The 25,413-nt window shown below is 37.0% G+C and overlaps 1 protein-coding gene and 1 pseudogene across 1 annotated transcript in view; both read right to left on the bottom strand.

The window, feature by feature from the left end:
* The window catches only part of LMNTD1 (lamin tail domain containing 1), a 287,151-nt gene that overhangs the window by 158,126 nt on the left and 103,612 nt on the right, over nt 1-25,413 (bottom strand). The gene's annotated exons all lie outside the window — the stretch shown is intronic.
* On the bottom strand, nt 12,148-14,720 carry LOC115518026 (annotated as a pseudogene).

Consider the following 25,413-nt stretch of genomic DNA (forward strand, 5'->3'; position numbering starts at 1 on the left):
AGAGTGTAAATTTTAAGATAAGACTATATGGGTTTTAATCCCATTTTCATTAATTATAAGCTGTATTAATTTGGCCAAATTACATAATCTCTTGCCTCAACTTCCCTGTCCATAAATACTTACCTCATAAGGGTGCTTACACCTACAGGTTGGATTATGTCCTCACCGGATTAAATGAATTAACATATGTAAAGCACTTACATAGTGCTACTCACAGGGCAATCAGTATATGAGAGCGTGATTATGATTATAATTATGATTATGATTATTATTATTACATCCCCAGCACCTAGCCCAACGCCCAACATATGAATGATAATCTGCATATAACTGTTGACTGGATACCAAGAACCCGTACTCTCTAGAGATTATAGCAGTTACCCATCTAGCAGCTATATTTCCCTATATAATTGACCTTCCTGAAGCTCACTCTAAGCCTTGGGATAGCTTCTTCCTTTTCTCAAGGTACCAAATTCAATAACATGTTATTACTACCTCTCAAAGTGTCTGCTTGTTGCTGGCTCAGTGATATATTAATATAGTTTTGATGTGCTACAGTATTAAATTCAGAGTAATAAAATGAGAAGAAAATCTGAAATTTGCTTGAAATTTCTGTTTTCAGTTCTCATAGTTGAAGATGATTGAAACTTTAAGAGATAAAACAAAACCTTTTAACCAGGAAGAAATTTTGAATACCTTATGTATAAATTGTAGGTAATGACTGCTTGTTTTGCTTCTCAGATCAACTTAATAAAAATCACTTGAAAACTCAAAACTGCACTCATACTTTCTTTAAAAAGTGGCACATTGCCAAAGAATTCATAGCAGAGCATAGTGAAAGCTGTGGTGTGTTCTCTGACATTTAAAAGTATACCTGAGCTCTTTAGCACATGGATGCTAAATATTCAACAACAGTCTGAAATTTCCAGTGCTGTTGCCTGCTTCAGCACTTTAATTCCTAAGATATGCCAGGGTTGCACATTAGCATTTAAATGGACAGCCAAGTTCTGCAGAAACCTAAGATATATGTCACACTGTAACTGGCTTCAACTCCTTCAGGGGCTGTGGAGTTTCTTTGCCTCTTCTGATGTTCCAACTTCTCTTTCAACTTCTGCCTTTGTGGATTTGGGATGATCAGTTATCTGCAAGATTTATAACCAACAGCTTTGATGTCAGACAGACGTATGGTGTCAACATTCTGCAATTCAAGAAAACTCTCTTTCTCCTTTAGGATGTAATGTTGTGTTTTTCTGTCTGCTGACTGCCCACTTTAATATAATAAAGGAAACTTCAGTTCTCTGGGTTTCTCTTAGGAAAATTTTAAATCAGTCCTCATTCCAAATTGGAACTTAATTCGGTATAATGTCCCTAAGCTTCACTAAACCACTAGGCTAGATCAGAAAGGGTTCAGTCTCCATATACCTAAAATCCACAGCTGTTTATGTCTTAACAGCAGAACCACAAAGTACTAATTACTAGAGTGCTTTTATTTGGATGTGCTTACTCATCTATTGAAACTCAGACTAAATACACAACTTAAATCACATGTTTCTCAAAAAGCCATCATGGAATCTATCCTTTGACCTCGAGAGTGATAAAGGTACATCTTATCAATATTCCTGGATAAACTTACACTGCCTTGTCGGTATAACAATGGATATAGGAAATAAAGCTGGTGGGTTGAGTGTTAGACAAGTGTTCATTCAGACTGCTTTCCAGGGTGCTTCCCTAGGGCTGTTGCACGAAGCAGCTCACTAATGATCATGTTCATGGCATCACCTATAGCTGTGCTGTCCCATATAGTAGCCACTTGTTACACTTTAATTAAATTAAAAATTCAGTTCCTCAATTGTGCTGTTCATATTTCTGGTACTCAACAGCCACACGAGTCTACTGAATTGAATAGTTTCGGTATAGAATATTTCCATCATTGCAGAAAATTCTCTGGACAGCACCAATCTAAAGTCAGGATTTAAGGGACCTTAGAAAGGGCAACTAACCATCCCAGGACTGAAGGATTCCTGGGATCTGGGACCTTCACTGTTAAAATGATGACATTCCCCAGAAAACCCTAACAGGTCATCTGGTCCAACCATACACCTAATGTGGATATTCCTTCCGTGAAATTCTTGACTTTGGACATTTCTGAGTCTGCTAGCCAAATGATGTTACGTATTAATGTATGTGGCCGAAGCAGGCAGTATTTGGAGAACTAAATTAAAGAAGATTAAACTAAAACAATAAATGGGTGGTCAGTTTCTGATTTTCACCAAGAGGTAGGAAGTTCACAGGAGCAAGTAGACTATTCAAGCAAACATACATTATGAAATGGCCCCACCCACTGAAAGGGAACACATTTCATAAGCAGCCTACAAGATAAGTAATGAGTCCAGCATCAAAGGCACATGGCTCTTAGACATGTCTGGTAAATCAGGGTCCTGTGTCATATTAACAGGCAGGGTTCTGTTGAATTATTCTTCCCAAAAGAAATAAATATATGTATTGCAGTCATTGAATTCAAGAATTCAAAGAAGCCTTGGGGAGTTTTCAGCCCAACTGTAATTTCGCAGAAGAGGGACCTGAAGCCCAAAGCGCCTAAATGTCTTTTAAGATTCCACAGTAACGGGGAAGGTCCATATTGCTTTTCTAAGAAGCAAGGGCAAAAGCACAGACTACTCTAAATTCCTGTAAAGAAAATTAATGGCATTTTAACTGAATATTACATTTTTATTACTTCTCCATGATTTTTGTTTAGTGTTATTAAAACTATTTTACTTTATATTAACTTATATTTGAAGTAGCTTCCTATTGAGAAAATTATTAACAAACAGTGGATAGGAAAATGCTTTAATGTTATCAGATGGTAGAGGGAAGGCAGAAGTATTCTTATTTTGCTTTGGTTTCTACAACCAGAAGAATGATCACTTAATGAAAAGAGTACAACATCATTGTAAAGGAGAACTGAAGACCAATTTAGGCAAGGAAATGGAAAGAGAACATTCAGGACTCCTTAAATATGATGAAAACCCAGGCTCCAGACAAAAACAGACCTGCAGGTTTAAAGCTGGTTCCAGCTGTGATGTTGGAGAAGTTATTTTACTTCTCCATTCCTCAGCAAAGTCAATCTATAAAATAGGATTATAACAGAAACTATCCCAGAAGGCTAAATAATATGTATAAAGTGCTTAGAACAGTGTCATGCCTGCTTAATGCTCTATAAATGCTATTAATTCCTCCATTATTATCATTAAATTACAAAACTGATTTCAAGTGTCCAGTTACAGATGAATTATATAGCAGGGGAATGAGTAACTTGCAGAAATATTTGTTAAGTGATGAATACACAAATTACAACAAATCTGGCATCTGTAGTTTGTGACTGTTGCCTTAATAAATAACATAAAATACCTGCACTCAGACACTTGCTAAAGCAATGTTTCACAAATGTCAGTCATTTGATGAATATCTGTATTAGTTTCCTATTTCTGCTGTTATAAATTATCATAGGCTTAAAACAAGAGGCATTTCTTTTCTTACAGTTCTGGAGGTCAGAAGCCTAAAACAAGTCTTTTAAATAAGTTTACAATCAGGTTGTTGGCGAGGCTGGTTCCTTCCTGGAGCTACAGAGAATTTGTTCCTTTTATTTTTCAGCTTCTAGAGGCCGCCTGTGTTCCTTGGCCTGTGGCCCCTTCCTAACAACACTCCAACCTCTTGCTTCCTCGTCACATCTCCCATTAGTCTGTCTTTGACCCTCCTGTCTCCCTCTTAAGAACACTTGTAATTACATCATTGGGCCCTCCAGGATAATCCAAGGTAATTTCGTCTCAAGATCCTTAGCTTAATCATATTTGCAAAATTCCTTTCACATGTAAGTGAACATTCACAGATTTGGGGATTAGTGTTGGACATCTTTGGGGGCCATTATCTAGCCTGTTATAGTATCATCCTCACTATTTGATTTTTTCCATGTCTGCTGACCCATATACTATAATTTAATAGCTGTCTTAAATCTTTTTTTTTCTTAATTTTATCTGTGAACTCATGGCTTCAATGAACTAGTTATATATTTATTAAAACATATTAAAATGACATTATTAAAAATTTTGTTTATCCTCTTACATCTTCACTTGAGCTATGGATGATACATATAACACACTTTAGAAAACACTGATTATAAATTCTCCTATAAATTTACATCCCTCAAAGATCAGCTGAAGACCTTTCTACAATTTTAGGTAATTGGGAAGTCTAGCCAAGTCTAATGAGCAGGCTTATTATCTTCTCTTCTGAGTTTTTTGAGTTTTCTTCCCAGCAGTATTTTAGAATACCTGAAGTAATGGGTTTTTGAATCATTATTATTAAAGCCAAAAAGAAATTCCTTGACCAAGTTAACAGCTTACTGTTAAGTCCTCTACCTTTAGCATAGGCCAATACAAGAATAATCTCCTTGAACTGCATTTTATGATCCTTTTATAAATCCACAATTGGAGATATGACCCATTATGGTAGTGAGTGTTCTTTGTACAGGGAGCAAGTAATAAAATTCCTGTTTGAGTTTAGTTCCAGGAAGAATGATGGTATTAAATTTATTGGCTTTCTTTTGTCATAAATAGAAAACAAGAGTAGCCTAATGTGTTTCTGTTTTTGCCCAAGCTGCTAAACACAGATTCAAGATGTAGATTAAATCAGCTCAACTCTGGGACCTTGGCAGATTCCTTTGCTCTCCATTTATGAAGTATATCGCTTTGAGGCCTAGTTGTTGTAGTTTGTATTGTGCCCAGCCTTGTTTGAAGTAATATAATATACAAGTCCTATTGTGACAGAAATTACAATTAGGTGGATTTGGATGTTTTATATAAAATGAATTCCTGAATCCTGAACTATATTTCATATTTTAAGAAAATAACTGTGGTGGGCATGAGAAGGTAACCACAGAGAACTTGATCAGGGCCCAGCTGCCATGCTCCCAAATCCATTCCCCTGTTTGTACTAAGGCCATGCTTAGTACAAAGCAGCACTGGGCTGCTCCCAGGTTAGGGCTGAGCATTGGCAGGGCTACTAAAATAGGTCCATTCCTGGGAGATTCAGAACGCCTTTGACAGCCAGGTTTGGCTGGAGAACTTCCTGAGAGTCTTGCTGAATCTTCCTTAGGCTGCATGGTAGTCTAGAATCCTTCCATATGACTTTCCTTCCCTTTTCTTGTGCTTGGTCCTTGCACAGCACCTTCTCGGACTCCCACCAATTTTTCTCTCACACAAATCAAATCTGTATGTATTTAATTCCATTGTGGCATTTACAACTGGAAAGGCCTAGACTAACAAACATTATGACTTTCTGATCCTTCAAATAATCAGAATACCTTAAAATTTTTTATTTGAAGGCAGATATGTATCTACTTTATACAGTGGTTTTACCAAGTTGTTTGGTTGTATATCTGTAAATCTAAAAAGAGAGGGCATAATACAAATACATAATACAAAGTTCAAAGCTTTGTTCTGGCTTATTTAAACCTGGGGTTGTATCTGCCTCTTGGAGTATACTGATGTGGAATGAACAGTTCAAGATCCATGTAGAATGAACAGCTTAAGATCTACATCAGTATAGCACAGTTAGCGCCTTAGGCCATCAAAAAACTGCTGATAGAATGATGAATGACGAAAAAGACTTCAGTAGCTATTACAGGGTTTTGTGATGAGATAAAGAGAAATAGAGTTATCATAGTGCTCAAGTATGAAGTAATTGGTATTGGATCTTGCTGACAATTCCTTTAAGATGGAACATGGGAGAACCAAAACCACACCTATACTGAAGGCAAAAAAATCTGGCCAAGAAATGATATACTTAAATAGTTGGCCTGAAATTTCCTTTTGAAAAGATAGGGTGCTTATACATTATACCCAACTTGAAGACGATATAATATAAATAAGTTTTGGTCTTCTTAAATGCTTCAATAGCAGCCACTTTCTTGTTTTAGCCTATTTTGAGTTATAGGACTTTCATCTCTATGCCTCAAGCCGTGGTGGTGTTTCAAGTTGTGACAAAGGGGCAACCTCCCATGCTATAAACTTTAACTCCATGCTATAAACTTTAACTCCATGCAGCTCTTTCAAATTCCAGCATTTTCATGCAGGATTTACAGTCCTGATTTTTAACATATACATACACATAAGCAGACTGCCAAGTATATGTTCATAATATATGGTGATTCTTAGGACTAAAGTATTCATATATACTTCATATATATATGATTCTTAGGACTAAAGTATTCATATATACTTCATATATATATATATATATATATATATATAGATATATGAATATTGCAGTATACAATGGCCATCTTGCAAGCATCTTAGATGGTACCTTGTATCATAGCATAATCCCTTTAAATTTGACTTTAGGTAGCGTAAACAATCAGGGACAACTGATTCTTTTATTAACTATCATATTGTCTAAGAAGAGTTGTTTAGCTGATAAGAGTTGAGTCTGTGGTGCTGAGCAAGATTAGTAGTACATAGTACTCTAGAGAGTCTCATCTTCAATAAAACACATGAATTAGATATTGTTGGTGGATATAAATTATGTTTGAAAATTTTATGTTAAAAATAGCTTATCTTATAAAATATAAACATAAGTTAGTACCCAGTTTAATTTAATTTTCTTCAAAATATTTCAATTGAGTAATTGAAAGAAATATCATTTTAAAAGGAGTGGAGTGTTGAAAATAGGAAAAGCCATGAAGATGTGGAATTATTTCTGTAACAGTTTTAACTTTCTTTCTTTCTTTCTTTCTTTCTTTCTTTCTTTCTTTCTTTCTTTCTTTCTTTCTTTCTTTTAAATTGATACCATGATAATAACTACCTCTAAAACATATGCATATTGGGAAGGAGAGGTAAGAAATTGGGGAATTAATTATAAAGCTTATAAAAATTTTGTACGGTTATCTTAAACTATTCAGTATACATATTTTTACTAATGGAAAATACATACTACTTGAAAGAGAAAAACATTTTGTGTTTCTCCTCTACTTTTACTCTACTACTCATAATAACTCACTTTTGACACCAGATGTGTGGGCTTTTCATACCAAACAATTCTCCAGCTTTCTGGATACCAACTAGGTATCCTATAACTTAACTGCTGCATTGTACCACATCTCACAGGTTAGGGGCCTAGTATCACAAGAATACCCTCTCCCATCAACTTCAGATGCCAATCACAAGTCCAGGCTGTCACCTGTGCTTCTGACTAATTGGCTCTAAATCAGAGATACTATGACCTTCTCCCCAAATTTGATAATCTGCTAGAGTGGCTCACAAAACTCAGGAAAACAGTTTACTTATGAGATTAACATTTTATGATAAAAGGGATACAGCTCAAAAACAGTCAGGTGGAAGAGATGCAGGTGGAAGGTTTGAGGGAAGTGGCATGGACTTTCCATGACCTCTCTGGACATGCCACTCTCCCAGCACCTCTATATGTTCACCAACCAGGAAGCTTTCCTAATCCCTTTGATTAGGATTTTTACAGAAACTTCATTATGTAGGCATGATTGATTAAATAATTAGCCACTGATGATTAACTCAACCTCCAGCCCTTTTACATCCTCTGAGGTCAGAAGGTGGGACTGAAAGTTCCAACCCTCTAATCAGTTAGTTCCCTTAGCAGCTAACCCCCATCCTGCAATTATCTAGGGGTTTTTCAAAAATCACCTCAGTAACATAAACTCAGATGTTGTTGAAATATGTTTGTTGTGAATATCAAGATATAGCAAAAGAAACTATGCAAAATTAAGCATAGAGACCACAAAAAGACTGAAAAAATATTTGTGGGACAGTATAGTCTAATGTATGTGTAATTAGAGTCTCAGAGGAGAGAAAATAGAGGGACAGAAAAAAATGTTTGAAGAAAGAATGTCTAAACATTTTTCAATTTGATGACAATTATTAACCCAAGATCCAAGAATCTCAACACACCCAAAGCAGCATAAATGTAAAGAAAACCATGAAAGTCACATTATAGTCAAGTATCAGACAAATAAGGAGAAAATCTTAAAAGTAGCTGGAGAAAAGTAGACACATTACATACTGAGAATCAAAGACAAGAAAGAAAAAAACAAAAAACAAACAAACAGAAAAACAATTGGAAATATCTCTCAAGTAATATCAACCTAGAATTCTATACCCAGTGAAACTATCTTTCAAAAATCAAGACTAAGTGAAGACATCACTGGACAAACAAAGCTGAGAGATAACAGAAACAACAGTCAATTACAATTGACTTCACCTTTTTCATATAATTTGAATTATTTGAAAAAAACTTGCATTACTTGGAACTAGCAAAGATATCTCAGACTTCTTTGAAATTTAAAGGCTTATCCTCTTCCACTCTCCCTCACACACAGCATTACAGAGTGGGTCCATGTTAAATAATCCCAAGACATGAGGTAAACCTGTGCATTCCTAATACAAATTTGCAGGATTTCCTCATTTCATCTATCGTACTTTATCACAGTATGATGGAATTGTACTGTCATACAGCTTCTCAGTCTAAATATTACTAACTTTATAAGACATAAATCACAGAAAATCTAAATATTACTAACTTTATAAGACATAAATCACAGAAAAGAGAACTCCCCTTTTTAAAATAAAGGTAAACTGTATTAGTTTCCTCATATCTATATAAGGTTCCTTCTATCTCTGAAAGTACATAAGCCCAATAAAAATGCTTCCATAACCATTTACTGAATAAGAACTCTGCAATGCTATCCCTGTAAAACTAATAAATACATAATTATAAATTGTGTTAAGTGTTACACAGGACAAAACATATTGCTATAAGATAAAATAATAGGGGATCTAATATAGGTTGGGGAAGGCTATACACTGAATTGCATCTGCCCTCCTGCTAAATTCATATACTGATTCCCTAACCCCTAATGATAGTATTTGGAGATGGGGTATTTGCAAAAGAATTAGGTTTAGATAAGGTCATGAGAGTGGGGCCTTCATGATGGGAATAGCTCCCTTTTTTTCAAGTTTTTATTTAAATTCTAGTTAATTAATATACATGGCAAAATTTGTTTCAGGTGTAGAATTTAGTGATTCATCACTTACATATAATACCCAGTGCTCATCACAAGTGCCCCCTTTAATGCCCGTCATCCATTTAGCCCATCCCTTCACCCACCTCTTTCCATCAACCCTCAGTTTGTTCTCTACAGTTAAGAGTCTCTTACGGTTTGCTTCCTTCTCTCTCTCTCTCTTTTTCTCCCCCCTTCTCCTATGTTCATCTGTTTTGTTTCTTAAATTCCACATATGAGTGAAATCAGATGATATCTGCCTTTCTCTGACTGACTTATTTCACTTAGTGTAATGCACTCTACCTCCATCCATGTACTTGCAAATGGCAACATTTCATTGTCTTTGATGGCTGAATAATAACCCATTACACACACACACACACACACACACACACACACACACACCCCAACTAGGTATCCTATAATTTATTGCTGAACTGTACCACCTCCCATAAGTTAAGGGTCTTAGAACCACAAGAATTATATGTACAATCTCCCACATCTTCTTTATCCATTCATCTGTTGATGGACATTTGGGCTCTTTCCACAATGTGGCTATTGTTGATAATGCTACTATAAACTTCAGGGTGCATTTGCTCCTTTGAATCAGTATTTTTGTATCCTTTGGGTAAATGATTCATAGTTCAATTGCTGAGTCATAGGGAGGTAGTTCAAGTTTCTGAGGAACCTTCACGCTGCTTTCCAGAATGGCTGCACCAGTTTGCATTCCCACCGACAGTGTAAGAGGGTTCCCCTTTCTCTTCAGGCTTTTGTTTCCTGTGCTGTTAGTATTAGCCATTAGTATTAGCTGTTAGTGTGAGGTGGTATCTCATTGTGGTTTTGATTTGTATTTCCCTGATGGCAAGTGATGTTGAGCATCTTTTCATGTGTCTGTTAGCCATCTGGATGCGTTCTTTGGAAAAATGTTTGTTCATGTCTTCTGCCCATTTCTTAACTGGATTATTTACTTTTTGGGTGTTGAGTTTGATAAGTTATTTATAGATTTTGGATACTAATCCTTTATAAGATACATCATTTGCAAATATCTTCTCCCATTTCATAGGCTGTCTTTTAGTTTTGTTGATTGTTTCTGGGAATAGTACCCTTATAAGAAGAAACAACAGAGAGTTTCTGTCTCTTTCTCTTTGCCATGTGAGGACATATCAAGAAGGTGGCCATCTCAGAGCCTGGAAGAGAACCTTCATTGAACCTAACCATGCTAGCACTCAGATCTCAGACTTCCAGCCTCTAGAACCGTGGGAAAACAAATTTCTATTGTTTAAGCCACCTATCCACCTGTCACATTTTGTTATGACCACCTATGCTAAGATTATAAGGCTGTCAAGTAATGCCTCCCTCATGTAGTAACATTTCAGCTGAGACTTAAAGGATGAGTAGGAACCAGACACATAAAGTGTATGAAAAGCATTTCAGGTAGGAGATAGCATGTGAGTGGAACTGCAGCTAAGAAGAGAAGAGTGACTTTGAGGAACTGTAAGAAGGGCAAAGCTATGAGGGTTGAGGAGGAGGATGTGGGGATGGAAAAGCCAGATTAGACAGGTGCTTAAAGGCAACATTACAAATTTTTGTCTTTATCCTATGTGCAAGGTTTAAAGCAAGGTAATAATAGGAACAAAATTTTATTTTAAAAAGATTACTGATTACAGTCTAGAGCAGGGCTGTCCAGTGGAAATACACTGCCAACCACATAGGACATTTAAATTTTCTATTATTCACATTTTTAAAAGTGAAAAGAAATGTATCAAACTATTTTTACTGATAGATCTTATTTAACCCAACATATCCAAACCATCAGGTCATTATCATATCAACATACAAGTTCATTGACATCTTACATTTTTTACATTCAGTGTGTACTTTAAACTTCCAGCACATCTCAATTCAAACCTGCAGCATTTCCAGTGCTCAGTAGCCACATGTGGCTGGTGGCTACCACCTTAGACAGTGCCCATCTAGAGAATGAACTGGGGCAAGAGGGTGCAGGCATGGGAGCAGAGAGCTCAATTGAGAGATTACTGCAGAAGTCCCAGTGAGGCAGGTGTTGCTTGGGTTAGGCTAGTAACAAGTCACTAATAGGCTAGTAACAGAAAGTAAAAGGATTTCAGATTAGTTTGGAAGGAGTTAAGAGCAACAGAAAGGAAGGAATGTGAGGAAAAGCATTAAAAGGTAAATACAACCAGAAATAAACCATAGGATAATTCTAAGACTGTTCCTAATTAATGCTTTTGATCTTAAATTTCCTCTTTGTAGAAGGGCCTTAGCAGGATATACAATTTCACTATCACTTATGATTTTATTATTTTCTTTTTTATACTTATTTTCATTTTTGATCATCTGCTTCTGACTTGGTTTGCTTCAAAATTCCTATTTCTTTTTTCAAAATTCCTATTTCTTTTTTCATCTGCATAGTTAATTCAACTTGATTTAACAGATATAATTGAATGACAGATTTGTGCAAAGCTTTGTGCTAAACACTGGAAAGATTTAAAAAAATAAGAAATGAAACCCATATTAAGAAGTTAAGTCTAATATATGAGAGCTAAAATGTTTACTCTTTCTCTCCATTGTTTTTGCTGGGTTTTGTTTGTTTAGGGGTGACAAAATTACACTAGGCAGCTTTACTTGTAGAATTTGATCCAAAAATCCAGAAAAAGCATAAATAAAAGGAGCTGAGTCTCTATTATGTTAGTACACAAAATAAACCAAAATTTCCATCAACTGTTACCATGAGATCATATAAGTGTATTTGCAAATGATCTGATAAGGGAAACATGATTTAAAACATGGGAAACTTCTAACAAGCAAAGACTTAAAGGCACCGCACTGTATATCCCCTAGATTAGGTTACCATGAATGAACAAAAAAGTAGGTCCAAAATGCCTTCCCCAAACACCTTCTTCAGATGGAGACTTCAATAATTGTCTGTGGTAAAAAACAAACAAACAAACAAACAAACAAAACCACCAACTCCTGTTCTTCATCATATTGGATGGTCATTTTTGTCCATTTTTCCTCATGATGATGATTCCATTTTACATCCTTCAGTTATTATGAAAACACTTCAAATCCACAGAAGAGCAGACACTTCCATTCTTGCATGTGTAGGTCGTGCAGGGAGATCCAGCCATGTTGACACTGAGCTGCTAAGCCTTAAAATGCCACCTCTGTCCAGACAAGTTTTTCTGATATCATAGGCAGTGTTATCAGCTAAGCAGGGGTCACTGACTCAGCGGGGACAGCAATGTCTTTCCAAGATGACTGTGTACTCGCAGCTCAATTTGGAGCGAAGTGGCCTGTAATCTAACTCTCTTTCCAGACACCAGCACTGTTGACAGCTGTGAGTCCAATTGTCTCCATTTTGATACAGCTTGTGTCCATTATGATCTAAATATTGACTCGTGACATTGGTGTCACACTTTGGGCAACAGAAAAGGTCAACGTTTGGATTCCAGCAAACACAAGTTATCTACTGGCAGAGTATCTTTTGGTCCTCACAGGAATGGAGAGAACACCTGTTTTCTTTCACAATCCACACCTGCCATTTGCACCTCAGTCTTCCTTCATGTGGGCAGTCACCAGAGCAGGAGGGCCCATAAAGACAGAGGCAGTCAAATCCCCCTGCCAGGTTGATGGAGGCAGAATCATTCCAACAGGTATAAGTTCTTAAAGCACATTCATCAATGTCAATATAGGCCTCCTTAGACAGTGAATAGGTCCCATCATTATAAAAACCACTTCTGCACTCACAGTCGTACCAACCAGCAGGAATAGTTGTGGCACTCTATGATTTCCCCTGTGCATTCATCAATATCTTTTTCGCAGTGGCTTCCTTTGAATCCAGACGCATTTGTTAAGAGCCACAGATATTCCATATCCGCTGCCCTCTTGGCAGAATTCTCTGCAGATGGTCCCAATCCCCACATAGCCCAGTTTGCAGGTGCAGCAGTGTCCCGGCCAGTGTTGGTGCAGATGGCATTCTCATCCCAGTTGTGCTGCCCATGGCCATATTCATCATACTCTGTACAAGAGAAGTCATCCACAACGAATGTATCCCAGGACACAGTCACAGTGATATAAGCCAGGCAAGTTTACACACATAGTAGTGGCATGACAGTAATGCATCTTAGCTGCACACTCTTCAATATTTCTACAGCAGTCAGAATCTCTCTGGGCAGAGATACAATCATTCTTGCACTCACAAGTAGCTTTTGTGTTCTAGTTTTTGCACTGTGAGTTTTCACCACACTTAGATCTTTCTGTACAAAAGTTATAACCTCTACTGCATGTGATTCTTTTCTGAGCAGTTCAAAGGAGGGCACGCTTCTGTAATTTTTTACTAAAACTCCACCTCAGCATTCCCAGCAGCTTTTAGCTAAAATCCACTGGCTTTCTGAAAGGACTTTTCCTGCACAGACACATTTTGCTCAGCAGACTTTACAGCACTGGCCAGCGATGTGCATGAGGAGGGATCCTGGGGAGCAACCGGGAAGGGGACAGGAAATTCTTCAACATTCCACAGCACCACGTTTGCATGTGCATTTCCTGTAGTGATCACCATCAACCCAGAAGACTTGGTCTCTGTAGAGTGGTCCACTCACTTGGCAAGTCTTCTTGCAGTGACAGTTTTCCAAATGACTAAGTCTTGTCGCTGCATAATTTAGTTTTTTAGGCTTGGCCAAAAGCCTCTGTAAATCCACTATTCCTTGCATCAGGCTTAAAAAAATCACTGCAAGTTGGCAAGGGTGATTCAGGTTCAGACACTGTGTTATGTATCCATTTGGCGTAAAGATAATATTCCCAACCCAGATGATGATTCCCTTGAATAAATCATGCTTTTGGTTTCACTGACAAATGCGAACTTGTGCCACTGTCCACCTGCCATCCAGTACAGAAGGTTTTCAGTCCTGGGCTTCCTGTTATGTTTATAGTGGTATCAAATCTCATCCCTCAAACCAATGCTCTTCAGTTCAAAATAGCTGTGTTCCAGTTCTCAAATGGACAGTGTCACTCCTAAAGTTAATGATTTCTGCTGTACAGTGGTCAAGAAGAATAACTCTTATTCCAGAACAGCTGAGTCAATTTCTTACTCACATGAGGGGCTGCATGGATCTCTTTTTGTATACCTTGGTATACCTTTGTATACCTTTGTATACTCCAGGTTTCCTCAGTTCATGTCCCCTTCCTACATCTTCAAAGTCAGCAGTGTGGCATCTTAGAATCTCTGCTTCTATCCTCATGCTATACCTCTCTTTATCTTGTCTTTCCTGTTTCACAATAGTTTCCAGTTTTCAGTTTCATCCAGAACATTCTCAGACAATGTGTACACCCCTATTTTTGGCAGAATATCTGATCATTCCATCAGGGTCAGTCAGAAGGACAAAATCACTGTAGGTGTTTTGAACAAAATAGGGTTTAACATTGGGAATGAAAGACTTACCAAACCATTCAAAGGGCTAGGAGAGCGAATGTCAGGGAAGCCCCTGCAAGCTTTCAGGAAATCTAGAAGTGCAAGAACATAAGGAAAGCTGCTTCCATTGACCTTAGCTGATTCACAAAAGTGAATGTTTCTCAGGAGGATGTTTGGAAGCCACTGGAAAAACTTCACATTAACCATCTCCAAGCCCTCACCTGCCTGCCTATGGTTGCCACTGAAGAATAGTGGATTTTTTTTTCCTTTTTATATTTTGAGGAAAAACCTCCCATAAGGGAATATAACCTGAAACCTTCTGGTGAGGGATTTTGGAAAATATAGTTCCCAGGATCCTTCCCTGCAATGGAAGGGAGAATATACAAAGAGGGTGGGCATGAAGCTAAGTTGAAATATACAACCATGCATGTGTAGATTGGACATATTGTTAGTTCTGAGATAAAATATTGTATGGCTATAAGTCTCAAATATGCAATTTTAACTTTGCACTCCCAAATAAATTTTTAATTAGATTTCTAACATTTATATCCTGAATAATGTTTCTTTCACCAGGGTCAGAAAGTACCTTAGGGAGTTCAAAGGCAACTAAGCCCTGGAAAAATATTGAGAGACTGAATATACAAATGGAAAATAGACCATATATAAAAATAGAACTTTGATCCACAACCTGCAGCAACCTGCCCAGGAAACCAATCCCTTTATGTACGATAAACAACCCAGGAAGCCAGCCAACTTTAAATCAGACTACAGGAAGCCAGATTGCTATCTCTAGTGACAATCCAGGAAGGTAAACAATAACTTCTGTAACAATCAGCCCCAAGTGGCCAGGACTTGATTAATAACTGACAGCTTCCCTACTTTTTGTCCCCACTTTCAATTTAGGACCAAGCAGAGAAAGTCAAGTACACACCCTAACCAATCACATAAGATGCTCCACTTCTAGTTAGCCTGCTTACAGCTTCTCCATGACAACAACCTCCAATCAGGACACACCTGAAGCCTTTCCTTTTTTCCACTCTTAAGCTTTCCCAATTTTGCATTCTTCATTTGGTTGATTTTATTTCTATAGCACTGATCAATTTTGGATTTGATCTAAAAAGAAACTGTATTTTGCAAGGGAAATAATGCATGGATTTCTAGGCACCAATTTTTCCATATGTAGCAGGCACTATGGCACAATGGTCAAGTGCCTGAGTTCTGGAATCAGAAAACCAGACTTCATCTTGTATCATTTTCACTGTCTAGCTGTATTATTTAGGGTTGTTAAAAGGATTAAACTAGGTGATTGTCGTGAACTGCAATATCTAATTTCGTACTATCATTATCTTCTCTTTCCAATCTCATGACCTCCATCCTGTTCCACACATAAATTACCTCTTCATTCATCATCCTTTCTCCATCTGATCCTTCCTTCAGCTCATCTAACAAGAAGCAACCAAATAAATCTTCCTCAACTACTATCATTCCCTACTCAAAAAACCCCAAGGCCTTTAAAGACATCCATAATCCACCTTTCCACATCTTCTCACTCTCTCTTACAAGAATGACCTTCCGTGCTAGCCAAATACACATATTCACTGGTCTAGAAGTATCCCACAAAATCCCATACAAATGACAATTTTCCCTCCATTGCTCATATTTGAAATAAACCACACCTCCTTTCTCAATATCTGAATCTTACATTTCATTTACAGTCCAGCTCAAATCCTCTCTCTCCCATGAGGCCTTATCAGACAACTGCATTCCATAGTGATTTCCTCCTCTCTAAAGCCCTAAAGCTTTTATTAGATTCACTGAATCATATTCTGGTTTGAATGGATACAACTTTTTATGTATGTGTATCAAAACCTCAGTGAGAAAATAATATTTCTGAAGGCAGGGACAGTAGTTTATTCTTTTTTGTGTATATCTAAGTATAGGAACAATAATCATTATTCAGAACTATGGTTCCGTTACTGTGCTGAACATTTCATTTTATCTGATTCAATCCTCTCCAGAACTCTTGAGAGAGAGACTATAATTAGTCACTTATCAGGCAAGAAAATTTAAGCATAGAGAGGCTGAGTTATTTGCCCAAGTTCACAGAATTAGTAAGATGGATTTGAACCATGTAGGTATCTCTGACTCCACAGCTTATGCTATTAATAACATTTTGTGGATTAATTAAACATACTGATTTATGAAATCTTTCCAGACATGCATATACATTTCCTCTCTTTATTTCCAATGTCCCCTTCAGAAACCCAAATATGGGATTCATTTTAGAGATCATATATTTCCACAATGCAATCAATTTCCTAAGGCATTTTTTCTTTAATCTGTGATCAGGAAGGCATCAAAAAGTACATTTACTGGGGCACCTGGGTGGCTCAGTCAGTTAAGTGGCTGACTTTGGCTCAAGTCATGATCTTGCATTTCATAGGTTCGAGTCCCATGTCGGCCTCTAAGCCTGCTTTGGATTCCATGTCTCCCTCTCTCTCTGTCCCCACCACTACTCACGTTCTCTCTCTCTCTCTCTCTATCTCTCAAAAGTAAATAAACATTAAAAAATTTTTAAAAATACATTTCCTTAGACATGTAAGTTGTTCAGAATTGAGACATTGCAGAAGAAATCATATGAGACCATGAAACATCTATTTGCCATTCATTCCTATTTTGAGCAGAATTTGGGTGCCACTATTCACGGCTGGGTTTTAGAATACAGGTCTTAGGTCCCAGCTAAAAAGAAGAATAGTTGTTATTTATAGCATTTCAGTAATATATGATGATCAGAACTAATGTAAAATTTCAAATATTGAATATTCCATAAAGTTTTATTGTGAGAAAGGATATTTTTGGCTTTTGATTCATTTGTTTTTTACTTGTTCTCCCAATAATTTTGGTATATATTAATTTTTAAAATGGTGTGGGGTGGGGCATCTGGCAGGCTCAGTTGGGAGAGCATGTGACTCTTGATCTCAGAGTCATGAGTTCGAGCCCCATGTGGGGTGTAGAGATTATTTACATAAATAAAATGTAAAAATAGTAAAATAAAATAAAATTATGTGGAGAGGTAGAAGCATGGTGAGGTTGGAAAAAAAGTATCTTACAGTTTTAAATTCTCTAATCACAGGGGCGCCTGGGTGGGGCAGTCGGTTAAGCGTCCGACTTCAGCCAGGTCACGATCTCGTGGTCCGTGGGTTCGAGCCCCGCGTCGGGCTCTGGGCTGATGGCTCAGAGCCTGGAGCCTGTTTCCGATTCTGTGTCTCTCTCTCTCTCGACCCCTCCCCCGTTCATGCTCTGTCTCTCTCTGTCCCAAAAATAAATAAAAAACGTTGAAAAAAAAATTAAAAAAAAAATAAATAAATTCTCTAATCACAGAAGTATATGAACTCCCTTGAGTCTTACTGAATTAAAACAAACAAACAAACAAACAACACTACCTAATTTTAAACCTGACCTCAATTCAAGAATGTTAAACTGATTTGGCTCTTTCTGCAACCCATGGAAAGGAAAAGAAATCCTGACAAGGAAATTCTAATTCAAAGAGGGTAATGTTAAACAAAGATCTTTCTCCAAAGTATAAAGAGGCCATATCTTTATTTTATTCTTGTTTGTTCAATAAAAATACAAATGTATGGAAAGGAAAGGAAAATTTCAATCAACATTCAGTGGTAATTAAAAGCAATTGTAGTCCTCAGGCTGTTTCTTTCCAATATGATCCAGTGATCAGAAGGAATTGGAAATGATTACATTTTAACTAGAAACACATTTCTGTCCAGAACTGAGCTTCGAAGCATGAAAAAGGCACAGTGGTGGCCCCTGTTTGTGTTTCCATCTGGGGCTCTAATTTGAACTTCAGTGATTATTCTGCCAGACTTCTGGCTGTGCAAAGATCCAGAAAGTCAAAGCCAGCATATTCTTGTATGCTGTTTCATGCAAAAAAATAAAATTGCACCAATTACCATGTTTGCATTTTGTAGAATGGCTCTATTTAAATCGATTATAGGTTAAACAAGAGTGTTTGTAAAATTCACAGCTCAGAGTTAATCTGGCTTTATTCCAGGACATCCGAATCTGAAAAGTGATTGTGAGCACTCTTGGAAAAAAAAAATATTTCTATTACAATGGTCTGTAACAGAAAACAGTTTGGAACAATTAAATTTGGCTTGATTTTCAAATTAAGAAATTCATCCCATGGTTGGCCTTTTATCTGAAAGATTTCTTCAAATTCCATTAAAAGCGCTCATCATTTTCTGATGTTGTTAGTGCTTCTAAAATGACATCATCATCAGTGATAAGGATAAAAGCAGTAAAAAATGTAACGCCTCATGCCAGGAATTACTTGGTCATAGAAAGCACCTGAAGGCTGTTGTAGTTGCTCTGTTCACAGCTCCTGACACTGGGAATTCTGTTTTCTGTGGCCAGGAAAGAACAGTGTGAAGTCACAGAAGTCTTGAGAGGGAAAAAGATAGCTCTGTGGCCCCTAAAGAACTTGGCAACTTACTATATTTGACATGAAATATACAGCTCTTTCATTTTCTTATTCTAAGCACACATGAGTCTTTTTGATCAATGAATCTCTGCTCCTTCTTATCCTTAGGATCTAATTGTTACTTAGAATTTTTATGTAAAGTTTTTAAAGGATATGATATAATTCTTGGAGTTTTCAAAATTTCTTTACAAGGTATGAAAACTTAATTCCTATAAAATAACAGAGTAAGATCCTCCTACCTCTGTCTGTAATCATTCAGTGATATTTTATTACCAAAACATCTTCCTCAGGAAGATAAAGGGGACAAATGCTCTAATAGGAAAAGCAGATTATGATTCACAGGAACTAGTCAGATGCTCTCAGATGGCGTATTCTTTTCATTGATTTTATTGCATTTCACAAATACCTATATAATGTTTCCTATGTTCCAGGTGCCATTCTCAACACTTTACAAATATTAATTCATTTAACCCATATATCAACACTATAAAGCAGGTAGTATTATTAATCCCATTTTATAGACAGGACAGAGAGGTTAAATAACCTGCCTAAGATCACACAGTTGGGGAGTCAAAACGCTGAAGTTCTGCGGTCTGTCTCACGTTTGTAAGAAACCCTGATGGAGCGAACAAGCACACGGACCACACAGACCGTCAACAAAAGCTGTTCAATGGCATGGGCTTTGAGAGCAAATGGTAAAACCATTTTATATTTGGTTGTACCTTAGAGGTGGCTTTTCATGTTTGCCATGTAAAGGGTAGAATTTTCAAATGCTGCCATAAAATCTCTAGCTGCATATGTTGAAAAAAATATACATAAGTCAGATGATTTGTCTGTCTTTTCTTATTAGCATGTGATAGCAGGGCTAGATCCTTATAATGCTAAGATTAAAAATAGAAAGAAAATTATATATGTGTGTGTATATATATATATATATATATGGTACCATTTATGTAAATAAAACCATAATATGTGTTTTACAAGTACATATACAAAACCAAAGAAGAATATGTAGCAAACACATTAGAAGAGTTTAAATAAAACAGGAGCAGAGCTTTACAGGGACCATTAATCATAGACTAAGGTTTGTGAATAACTCAACTCCCTGCCCCTGAGGTCTGAAGTGGGAAGAAAGCATTTATCTATTTATCCATGCATGCATAGAATCTTATCTATGTATGCATTCATACCAACAAGGGAAAGTGAGACTGTTTTCAGTGTTGCTGATACTCATTAGATTATTTTATTATATAATAATTTTTAACCCTGGATAGCAGTAGTTCTCCCACATTTTAAGCTTGGAATAATTTGCATTATATAAATTATTAAGGACTCTAAAGAGTTTATAGCCTAAAGAGATATGTCTATATCAATTTATGTCTATTGATACTTTTCATAATAGAAATTAAGGCTGAGAACATTTAAATATTTATTTTTAAAAATAACAGGGACAACCTCTTTACATATTAATATAAATAACCTATTTTTAATGAAAAATAACAATTATTTTTCAAAATAAAAAATCTAGCAAGATTTTTACACATTTTTGCAAATATCTCTGATATTTGGATTAACTAAAGATAGTTAGATCCACATGTCTGCTTCTGCCTTCTGTGTTTGCTGGGTGTTGCCTTGGTTGATGTATATAAAGAAAATCTGGCCTCACACAGATGTGTAGATGGAAAAAGAAGAACATTTTAATGGCATTTCAGATAACTGTGGATATGTTTTGATACGATAGCGGAACTTGAAAAGTTATTAATGGTTATTGCAATGTGGAATCAGAAACCACATCAGTGAACTTTTCATACTGTGTTACGTTAAAATTCACCAGTGTATATTATACTTTGACTGGATCTTTTATACATGCATGCTTTGAAACAACATGCATCCATCACCTGAAAGTTACTGGTTCAATGAGTTATGGAGATCTTCGGAATGTTGACACATTTCATTAAACAATATCAAAATATCACATTTGTTAACATTCATGTAATAAATGTAAATCTCATCCTAAAAGTCCCTTTTAAATTTGTGGAAACTTCAAGCTCACAGTGGTAGATACAAATTTTCCAAAAATTCAAATTTTCCTTTGAAAGCTTAAATGTTATCATTGGCACCTAGTAAGTTATTTTCCTTAAAGTGACATACCCACTTCATTCGTTGTTGATAAAATGATAGTGTGTAGACATTCTTTTCTGTAAAAATGTTATTCAGCTTGCAACTCAAACAATGATTTTTCCTTTAGACAACTATTGAGCTTTGGTATGCAGAAGTACTTAATGCGTATGGAATATTTATAAGATATGTACTTAAGGGCTGAAATTTCATAAATTTTCACTGCTCTGTCAAGGACATTCTTTTTTTTTTTTTAATTTTTTTTTTCAACATTTTTATTTATTTTTGGGACAGAGAGAGACAGAGCATGAACGGGGGAGGGGCAGAGAGAGAGGGAGACACAGAATCGGAAACAGGCTCCAGGCTCCGAGCCATCAACCCAGAGCCTGATGCGGGGCTCGAACTCACGGACCGCGAGATCGTGACCTGGCTGAAGTCGGACGCTTAACCGACTGCGCCACCCAGGCGCCCCTGTCAAGGACATTCTTAAGTAAGACATCTTTTTTAACTGTGAGTACATGGTAATGAAGAACACAATGTCTGGTACTATCTACTTGGTTCCTGCAAAGACACCAGCAGATTTCCCTGCCACCAGGACATACTTAATAGAAAATAACATCTTAGCATCATTTTGAAAATAGTTTGATGTCACAGGATCCTCAGGGATCCAGAGACTGCACTGCTACTCTACAACATGAGATCCATTTGAACTCAACGCCTAAAGAAAGACTTTACATGCTAAACATATCCTAAAATACCTAATGAAATCCGAATCAGGTACTTTCCTGAGTCTCAAATAAGAATGGCTTCAGAGTTTTCAGAACCATCTGTTCCTTAATTAATCTTATTCACCTTAGTGATATTTGCGGCATTGATTTTTAAAAAGATAAACATTTAAGTGAATTTTCAAACTTTCTTAACTTCCTATTCCCAAGGATTTCACAGCTTCCCCAATGAGATTTCCAGTTAAATCAGTGAACAATTCTTTTGCTTTATGGCTTATTAGAAGGTAGTTCTGAGGCTGTTTCAGACCTGAGCTGGGTCACTGATCAATACTTAATCAACCCACACACTACAATTCACTAAATCAGTTTTTTGGAGTTGTCCATCCAATTCTGGTTCCCAGTACATCCCTACTGCATTAAACTCTGCAGAAACATTGCCACAAGTGTTCTAGTTCTTGCCCTTGAAGCACATCTTGAAATTGGTACTCAGGATATTTTCTGTGTTTCTGTACCCTTCTCCTCACCACCCACCCGTTTCTTTCAGTGTTTATGGGATGTTCTCTTTTAATATCAGCCAGGTAAGGAAAGTAACATATATAATTCATCAAGAACATAAATAAATCCCAGTTAACATTAGTCAGTAAAACACTTCTTGGTAGCCTAATGAAGACAGTGGACTGATAAAGGGAGAAGAGCAGCAACATTATAAAGAAGATGAAGTTATAGTTCTTAGCCTCCATAAACTGAAAATATGTTTGAGAGGAAAAGCTCAGCCCTCACCTGAAATGGCAATAACGATTGGAAGTGATATTCAATGAGAAGTCAAATGAGCAATACTAAGTCAGTGCTGCTCCTACAACTCCAAACCAACTCCTGGTTGCATCACCTTTGCACTTGATGTTCCTTCAGCCTGCAAACTTCTTCCCTCAGTTCTCCACACTTTATGCACCTCTCAACTCAAATGTCACCTTAGCAGGGGGACTTCACCCTAGCTAAAATAAGATCCCCTATTACCTTATCCCATTTTACTTTTCTTCACGGGATCTACCATATCTGATATATTATATATTTATTTCTTTGTTTGATAGTGTCTGCTTCATTTCATTTCAATGTAGGTTCCCCAAGGGCAAGGACTTAATTGTTCACTGCTGTATCTCAGGGCCTAGACACCTCCTGGTACATAATAGGACACAAGAAGTATTTGCTTATTGAATGAATAAATGAGTGAATGCTATAGCAGCTCAGAATAGGGACAGGAGACCAGTGGGATTGACCATGTGGTAAGGAAGCAATTTCATAGCCTGAGGTTTGAGCTGGGCCTAAAAGGTTGTTTCCCATATGTAGGGCCAATGAGTAGTCTACTTGTCTTATAGGACTCAAGTGAGATGCCATCTTCTCAGGCAAGCCTTGTTGGGGCTCCAGGACTGGATGAGCTGCCACTGCTTTGGGGGTCTCATAATTCTCCATGTTCCCCCCTATGTTAGAGTTCACTCTAGTGTATCTTGCTTCCTATTTACTTGACTGGCTGCCCCAATAAAGTACTAGCTCTGGGATGATAGAGGCAGTGTCTTATTCATAGTTGTATACTCAGCCATAACACAAATCTACCCCATAAATACTATTTGACTGCATAATCTTGTGAACTAAGCATAAAGCTCATGTAATGCAGTAGGAAAAACATAGTATGGACCAAATCATGGTTTGTGGAGCTGAGACATGGAGTCTGGTTTCCGGTTGGGACATGCTGTGACAATCCATTGTCTTAACAAGGCCAATATGACCATGTGTCCACGATGAGGCAAGTGAAAAAATAATTAGTCTGAGAGACAAATTATAACCATATTTCAATGCTCGAGGCACAAAATAATAAAGGCCTGGACCTGCCTGGTGGCAATGGTAATGTCCATGAAGGAACAAATGTAGCCAAAGGTTTTGGTCACCGATTCGATGTTAAGAGCAGCCATAGATGACTGCACATCTTAAACCTATATAACTATGGAAGGGTAATGCAGTCACTCTAGCTCACATTTCAAATCTTAACCCTTTTAAGAAAAGAATTTTTGGCAAACCATTCACTGTAATGGCACAATTTCTTTATTTCTGTAATGGCACAATTTCTTTATTTCTGTAATGGCACAACTTCTTTATTTCAGTATACTTAATGGTAGACTCTGTCAGAGTTCATTTATACAGCCTATACTCTGATATTAAGCTTTTAAACAAAACTTTAAAAATGTAAGATTAAATTTTTTTCCTGATTGCTGACAGTTATCTATGAAAAGAAGTTAATCTGTAGGAGATAAAAGTAAAGATAATAAAATATTAAATTTCATCCAATTCTTCTTTGGAAGTATCACAGACTTCAGGGCTTCAAGAAACCTCAAAGCAGATAAAGCAAACAGGATTTCTCTCTCATGGGAATTATCTAAGGCTGCATATGGGCTCAGTGGTTCATGGGCTAGGCTGAAGTGGGGAGTAGAGGAGAGGAGATGGGACCACACATACCAGTTCTTTTCTCTTCCTGCCTTAGAGGTCAGCTCTGGTGCCTTCTCTTTTGTAAATAAAACAGTTGCAGTAAGCTAGTGGAAAATGATGAGCCACCCAAGGTCACAGGGCTGATCAGAGACATAATTAGATCTGGAACTCAGAACTCCTGACTTTCAGGTAAGAAGGCAGAGTAAACATACATTTTTAAAACAGTACTTTTTAATAGGAATAGGTAAGCTTCAAAAACCAAGGAACAACTTTGGTTCTCTATATCTCCTCCTCGGCAAAGAGGAACACAAGCAAAGAATAACCAGAAGTATTTCTGAAGTGATAACAGGATATAGAAAATCTGAAATGCTAGAAAAATCCATGGGAAGAAGAGGTGTAAAGGTCCCAATTGGTTTGACACAAATTTTCTTCTTTGTATACTGAATCTGGATCCCTATCATTGTCACTTATATTTTTCTAACCAAAAGCATATGTGGTTTGTGATTGTATCAGACCTATCCTTTCTGTGCTTGGTGCAGTTGCATTTTTCACCTTCAGGCATGATAGATTCGGGAGTTCATACGACATCATCTTAATTTAGTCTTGCTTTTCCTTCTTGTCTCTGCTTTTTTTCTTTGATTCAGTTTTTAGATCTCTCCACATGGTGGCAAATTAGCCACTATCCTATCCTCTCAACAAACACAGCCAAAGGTCTCTTTTTCAAAGTTGCAACAAATGCCTCCCAAATTGAATTCCATTGGCCTTTATTATGTCATGCGGCCTTCTATGAACGAGTCATTGTGATTAAGGGAGTGATAATTGACCAAACATGGGTCATGTGCCCACAGATGGAATGAGTACATGGGCCAGTTGCATCAAATTTCATGGACCTTAGTAAGAAAGAATAATTTTCCTAGAAAAAAATCAGTGTGCTCTTACGAAAAAGAGAGAAAATAGACGTTGGGTACAGTGATGGCAGCTGTCTGCTATACCAACTCAACCTAATTCAAGTCAAAGTGTATTCCCCCAAGCAAACATGTGTTTGGAATTGGGCCTGGAATGTTTTCACGAAAATGAAGCAGTTAGA

This window comes from Lynx canadensis, chromosome B4 (assembly GCF_007474595.2).
Source record: "Lynx canadensis isolate LIC74 chromosome B4, mLynCan4.pri.v2, whole genome shotgun sequence".
Lineage (NCBI taxonomy): Eukaryota > Metazoa > Chordata > Mammalia > Carnivora > Felidae > Lynx > Lynx canadensis.